Source organism: Cebus imitator, unplaced genomic scaffold, assembly GCF_001604975.1.
Source record: "Cebus imitator isolate Cc_AM_T3 unplaced genomic scaffold, Cebus_imitator-1.0 Scaffold199, whole genome shotgun sequence".
Lineage (NCBI taxonomy): Eukaryota > Metazoa > Chordata > Mammalia > Primates > Cebidae > Cebus > Cebus imitator.
In genome coordinates this window covers 3,782,118-3,789,122 of record NW_016107514.1, presented here as the reverse complement: position 1 = coordinate 3,789,122, position 7,005 = coordinate 3,782,118, and the positions used below count along the sequence as shown (strand labels likewise).

At 47.6% G+C, this 7,005-nt stretch overlaps 1 pseudogene; it reads left to right on the top strand.

The window, feature by feature from the left end:
• The first annotated feature begins 6,227 nt into the window (after positions 1-6,227).
• Positions 6,228-6,325, top strand: LOC119473991 (annotated as a pseudogene).
• The last annotated feature ends 680 nt before the right edge of the window (positions 6,326-7,005 follow it).

Here is a 7,005-nt window from a genome sequence, read left to right as displayed (position 1 = left end):
GCCCCTGCCCTCCTCTGCCAGAAAGCCCTCCACCAGGGCTCCAAGAGGAGGAGGGCCCAGCCCAGCCTGGCCTCAGCCATGTCCCACTGGCCCTGTGCTCTGCTTCACCTGTCACTCCATTAGAACCTGCTCATGGGGAGGTCTTAAGAGATGGATGAATGTCCCCTCAACAGACACACCTTTTATTTAATGAGCAAGTACTAAGTCCTACTCAGAGCCCACAGAATGACTAACGGAAAATCCTGTGGCGGCAGCATATCTTAGCTCACAGAGCCAGAGCCACAGCCGCAGAAAACAGGGCAGGCCCTGCCACATCCAGCTGCCCCACAGTCAGCTGTGTGATGCCTTACCCAGGAGGGTGTACTGGATCCTCAGGGAGTTGGTCCAGAGCCGGCCCCACTGCTGCAGCAGGCCACAGGCACGCAGCCCCACCAGCCCTGGCACAAAGAGCTCGGCACCCAGGGCAGCCACCCACCGTCCATCCTCCTCCTTCCTTTCCAACAGTGCTGCAAGGACAGAGAGCAGGCAGGTGAAAGTTTCAGTCCCCAGGGACCAACACCCTCGCCCCCAGGCAAAGAGGGGACTCAGGAATACCCCAGGGGCATTGTGGTTGGAGGCTCCTTGAAGAGCCAACACCTGCGCCCTGCACAACAGGCCACAGACAAGCCTGATGACGACTCACTGCAGCCTTGGCCTCCCAGGCTCAACTGATCCTCCCACCTCAGCCTCTCAAGTAGCTGGTACTACAGACATGTGCCACCGCATTGGCTTATTATTTTTTTTTTTTGGTAGAAATGGGGGTCTTACTATGTTGCCCAGGCTGGTCTTGAACTCCTGGGCTCAAGCAATACTCCTGCCTTGGCTTCCCAAAGTGCTGGGATTATAGGCGTGGTACACTGTGCTTGGCCCAAAAATAAAGTAGAATGAGGCCAGGCACAGCGGCTCATGCCTGTAATCCCAGCACTTTCGGAGGCCAAGGCAGGCAGATTTTCAGAGGTCAGGAGTTCGAGACCGGCCTGGCCAACATAGTGAAACCCGGTCTCTCCTAAAAAATACATTAAAAAAAAAAAAAAAATCAGGTGTGGTGGCAGGCACTTGTATTCGCAGCTACTCAGGAGGCTGAGACAGGAGAATCACTTGAACCGAGGAGGCAGAGGCTGCAGTGAGCCAAGATGGCATCATTGCATCCAGTCCCAGCAACAGTATGAGACTCTATCTCAAAAAAAAAAAAAAAAAAAAAAAAAAAAAAAAAAAAATAAAAAAAAAAAAAAAAAAAAAAAAAAAAAGTAGAATGAAACAAAATCAAATAGAACAGATGTGTTTAAAATGCCCAGTGTATTTTATGTCAAAATGTTACGTGTTTCTTATCGTGGGTGAGAATAAAAATAGCTCCAAAGCTGCTATTTTAAGGTTTGTGGGGACAGTTGGAAGTTGAGGGAGATTCTGGGGGCTCACATTAAGCCTGCGTCTGCCCTTAGATGGGATGTTGATGTTGAGAGGCTGGGTTGATGATGACCATCAGGAGGCATTTGGCCCACACCCTGGCCGACCACGGAGGAGACAGGGCGCAAGGGGTTTCATCTCCTACCTGTCATGTGGGCCTCGTCAATCAGCAGACGGCTCAGCGATGCGGAGAGGCCAGCTTGCTGCCCACCTGCCATGTGATGTTTCCTGTAAAGATGATGGGGCTGCCCCCATCACCAGTTTCATCTCCAGCTGTGCCTGGAACCGCTCAGCCTTGCCGACCATGGGTGACTGCAGGTCACTCTATCCTGAAAAGGCCTTGGTGTCACCTGGAATGACAGGCTTGGCCAACAGGCCCAGCCATGACCACACAAGCTAGGACTAGAGAGAGGGCAGAAGACAGCCCTGCTAATGGCTTTCTATGCCGATCCTTCCCCAGTTTTTGTTTTTCCTTGAGATGGATTCTCACTCTGTCACCCAGGCTGGAGTGCAGTGGCGGGATCCTGGTTCGCCGCAACCTTCTCCTCCTAGGTTCAAGTGATTCTCCTGTCTCAACCTCCCAAGTAGCTGGGGTGATAGGCACACACCACAGTGCCCAGCTAATTTTTCTATTTTTAGTAGAGACGGAGTTTTGCCATGTTGGCCAGGATGGTCTCAAACTCCTGAGCCCAAGTGATCCGCCCACCTTGGCCTCCCAAAGTGCTGGGATTACAGGCATGAGCCACTGTGCCCAGCCCTTCCTCAATTTTTTAAACTCCAGATTTCTCAATTAGAAACCTGTGTTACAAACTCAGACATAAATACAAAGGACTCCTCTTCTCTCCTTGACAATCCCCTCATTGGATCCATCAGGAACTCATTCGACCGTCACTATGGAATGTGACTAGAATCAACTCCATCTATCACCTCTGCTGCACACCAGCTCCAGCCCTGGTCATCTTGCCTGTCTCACTGCAACATCCTCCTGGCTCTCCCGGCTCCCATCCTGCCACTGGTAACTGATCTCCACGTGGTGACCAGACACATCAAATGATGGCACACTAGTGTTTCTTACAGTAAAATCCAAAGTCCTTGAGAAGGCCAGTGAAGCCAGAACTTTGTTGGTCACTGGTGCAGACACTGGCAGGTGGGCCATGGGGACAGCTCACTACACTCCAAGGCCCCACGCCAGAGATCCTCTAGAAAAGCCATAAGCAACTACAAATACCATCTTTTGATGGCCCTGCCAACCTGCAGACACACCCCACACACCCTTCTGATAGCCACTAGCTAGTAAATTCACCCAAAAGATGTCAAAACAATACTCGCTATTACCAGACCACTACTTAATGCTGTCTTTCCCTGATCCCCACCGACATGTGTGCAGATGTGTATGAATGTGTGTACATCTGTGTAGAGATGTATCTGTACATGGATGTGTGTAGATGCGTATGTATACCAATATGTAGAAATATACAGATGTGTGTACAGCAATGTGTGTGTACATGGATGTATCTATGTAAATGTGTGTATGAATGTGTATATAGACGTGTGTAAAGACATATATATGTATGGATGTGTATATGAATGTATGTGTACAGATATGTCTACATCTGGATGTAGATGCTCGCAGCTCTTCCTGCTGACAGGCACATCCTAGCGCTGGCTTTCTCCAGTGTGTATCAGTGGCTGTGTGGTGGTGTCAGAGCTTCCTCAGGGTGCACGTGAACAAGGTGAGCACAGAATTTCTCTCCCAAACCACAACACTTTGCAGTTAAAGAGAACACTAGTCACAAATGCGTCAGGTCAGCAGGCATAAAAGGGCTCTCCAGGCAACCCAGGACCCAACCCCCACACAGAACACTTCCCACACCAATCTTAAATCCCACAAACTTTGAGACAAGTTGAACCCAAGCTCTGGTACTTTGTATTCATGAGCTCATCTGCCTCAGTTTCCTCATATTGTATGGGGTTACAAAGAGGACTTGAAGAAGGGACCTCCTGTCTGCTGGAACAGTCCCCAGAGAGTTACAGAGCGCCAGCTGTTACTGTAATTGGGATGAATCTGGGGCAGACGGAACTAGAATTTCTCCAAAGGCAAATACACATTTCCAGGCTTCAGACAGCTCTACAGGGAGCAGCAGGAAGGTCTGAGGGGAGGTACAGGCAATCTGTGCTTGCACATTTAGTAAATAACAGACATACAAGGGCCCCTGGGAGTTCTGGGAATGAGGCAGAAGTCTCGGCCATCAGACAGGTGGGGCTTTAGGAGGAAGATGGCTCTCCCCTGACATGGGTCATCTCCCTACCCAGGCTGACGACACAGGTGGAAGTGGAGAGGGTATTTATGCAGCAAGACATCCAGCCCTGGCTTCAGATGCTCCACTCCAGCCCTCTGAGAAGACACTGGAAACTGAGGCAGAATTGGGTGATCCACTGCTGAACATGCCCAGTGGTCATGCCTGGCAGGATCAAGTCTAAAGCTGCTATTTGTACCCTGGCTGGAGTGCAGTGGAGCGATCTTGACTCACTGCAACTTCCACCTTCTAGATTCAAGCAATTCGCCTGCCTCAGCCTCCTGAGAAGCTAGGCCTACAGGCGTGCACCACCAAGCCCAGATAAGTTTTATATTTTTAGTAGAGACAGGGTTTCACCTTCTTGGCCAGCCTGATCTGAAATTCCTGACTTTGTGTGATCCTCCTGCCTCAGCCTCCCAACATTTGTATACTTTTTGAAGTCACCCATCTGCTTGAAAAGGGGATAGAAGTTTTAAATCTTCTCCCCAGGATGGAGGAGATAGACACAGAACTTCAGCACAATGACAAGTGCTTCAAGTGACTAAGTTCTATCCAGGTACCCTTGGGTAAGAACCCTTGAAAAGCACCTACTAAGATGAAAATGAGCTGGACAACATAGTAAGACCCATCTCCACACACACACACAAAAAAAAAACCAGAAAAGAAATAAAATAGAAGGGCATGGTGGCACAGGCCTTAGTCCCAGCTACTTGGGAGGCTGAGGCAAGAGGATTGCTTGGGTCCAGTGGTTCAAGGCTGCAGTAATTTAGGATCATGCCATTGCATATAAGACCTTGTAAAACAAAGAGAAAAGTGGGGGAAGAGAGGAGGGAAAGACATGGGGGAAAGGAAAGAAAGAGGTAGGAAGGTGGAAAGGGAAGGAAAGGGGTAGGAAGAGAAAAAGAGGGAATAGAGGGAGGGAGAGAAAGGAAAGGAAAGAAAAAAGGAAGGAAAGAGAAAAGAAATAAGAAAAACCTTGTGGACAGGAATTTCACTATTAAGAATTTACTCTGCAGAGAGAATAGTGTTCACCACAGAATAATTGTAACAGGAAACCTGGGAAAACTCAAGAGCACTTCATTATGAAAGTAGCTGAATACAATCCATTCCGTGGACTATTACATGGTCATTCGCACTACACAGGAGACACTGATTTTTTTTTTTAAGTGGATATGTCAATTCCATGTGCTGATTGTGTGCACAGATCATCTCGGAAAGGAATCACCAAAACGACATTAACAGTGGTTGGCTTTCAGGAGGGGTGGGAGAGAGGCTTTAAGGCTGCACCAGCACCAACCAATAGAACTTTTTGCAAAGAAAACCATGTTTCAGGGCCACCTGCGGCTGTGGAGCAAGTGAAACGTGGCCCACGCAGCCAAAGAACCAAAACTTTATTTTCTTTAATGTTAATTCATTTAGATTTTTTTTTCTTCTTCTTCTTTGAGATGGAGTCTTGCTCTGTTGCCCAGGCTGGAGTGAAGTTGCATAATCTTGGTTCATCGCAACCTCTGTCCCCCAGGTTCAAGCAGTTCTTCTGCCTCAGCTTCCCAAGTAGATGGGATTACAAGGGCTCACCACCACATCTGGCTACTTTTTGTGTTTTTAGTGGAGATGGGGTTTCACCTTGTTGGTCAGGCTGCTCTCAAACTCCTGACCTCAGGTGAGCCACCTGACTCAGCCTCCCAAAGTGCTGGGATTACAGGCATGAGCCACCATAAGCGGCCTCACTTAGATTTCAATAAACACATATGCCACTGGCTGCCATATGAAAGACTCAGTTCTATACTCTTTTATAGCTTTTGAACTTTGAATCATTTAAATGTATTGCCTATTTTTTTTTAGTTGTAGAATAGAATAATATTTAGATTGTATTAATCTAAATGAAATCTACCACAGAATTTAAATTGTACCAGCGAAGGCTGATATATAAAGAATGCCAAGATGTGTGTGTATGTGTGTGTATATGTATGTATATTTCTTTTTTTTTTTTGAGTCAGTCTCGCTCTGCCACCCAGTCTGGAGTGCAGTAGTATGAACTTGGTCTCTGCAACCTCCGCCTCCAGGGTTCAAGTGATTCTGCCTCAGCTTCCCGAGTCACTGGAATTACAGGCATGCACCACCATGCCCAGCTCATTTTTGTATTTTTAGTAGAGAAGGCGTTACACCATGTTGGCCAGACTAGTCTTGAACTCCTGACCTCAAGTTATCCACCTGCCTCGGCCTCCCAAAGTGCTGAGGATTACAGGCGTGCGCCAGCATGCTCAGCCACAAAGGTGTATTTTTGAGTAAAAAGGGCAAGGTACAAACAAAAAATAGTGAAAGCTGGGGGTGGTGACTCATTCCTGTAATCCTAGCACTTTGGGAGGCTGAGGTGGGAAGATCACTGGAGCCCAGGAGGTCAAGGCTGCCGGGAGCCATGTTTGCACCACTGCCTTCCAGTCTGAGTAATGGAACAAGACCCTGCCTCAAGAAAAATTAAAATTTAAAAACCAAAACCTAAGCATGACAATTGGGTTTTCATGCTATTGTATGATATGTGCCTTCCTCAAAACTTGTTACGATATCATCACATCACCCATCTGATGTGAAAAAGAAAAAAATAAAACCCAGAAACTCAAACTAAAAATATTTGCAAATCTATAGCATTATGTCTTGTCCTGCGTTTCCCCGAAAGATGCTGAAGCCCTACGCCGCAGGGTCTGTAGATGGAACCTTATTTCGAAATAGGCTCTTCACATGTGATCAAGCTAAGCTGAGGTAATGAGAGTGAATCCTAATCCTGTGTGCCTGGTGTCCTTATAAAAAGGGGATGTATGGACAAAGACACCTACATAGGGAAGACAATGTCAAGGCACAGACAGAAGACCACCTACAAGCCAAGGAACTCTGGAGGCTCTGAGAATCCAGGAGCAAGACCTGGGACAGATCGTCCCTCACAGCCTTCACAGGAAGAACAAACAAACAAATAAAAACCCCTTGATTTCAGAATCCTGGCCTCCAGAACTGTGAGAATAAATCTCTGTGGTTGAAGCCACAAAGTTTAGGGTACTTTGTTCAGGCAGCGCTGGGAAATGAATGCAGATTTCTTGGGGCGTGCATCAACATTTCTGCAGGAAATTTGGGTTGTGGCATGCTTGAACTTACAATTCATACCTTTCTCTACTCTGAACTCCTTTTCTGAGAGACAGGTTCTCACTCTGTCACCCAAGCTGGAGTGCAGTGGCACAAGCATGGCTCACTGCAGCCTCCACCTCCTGGGCTCCAG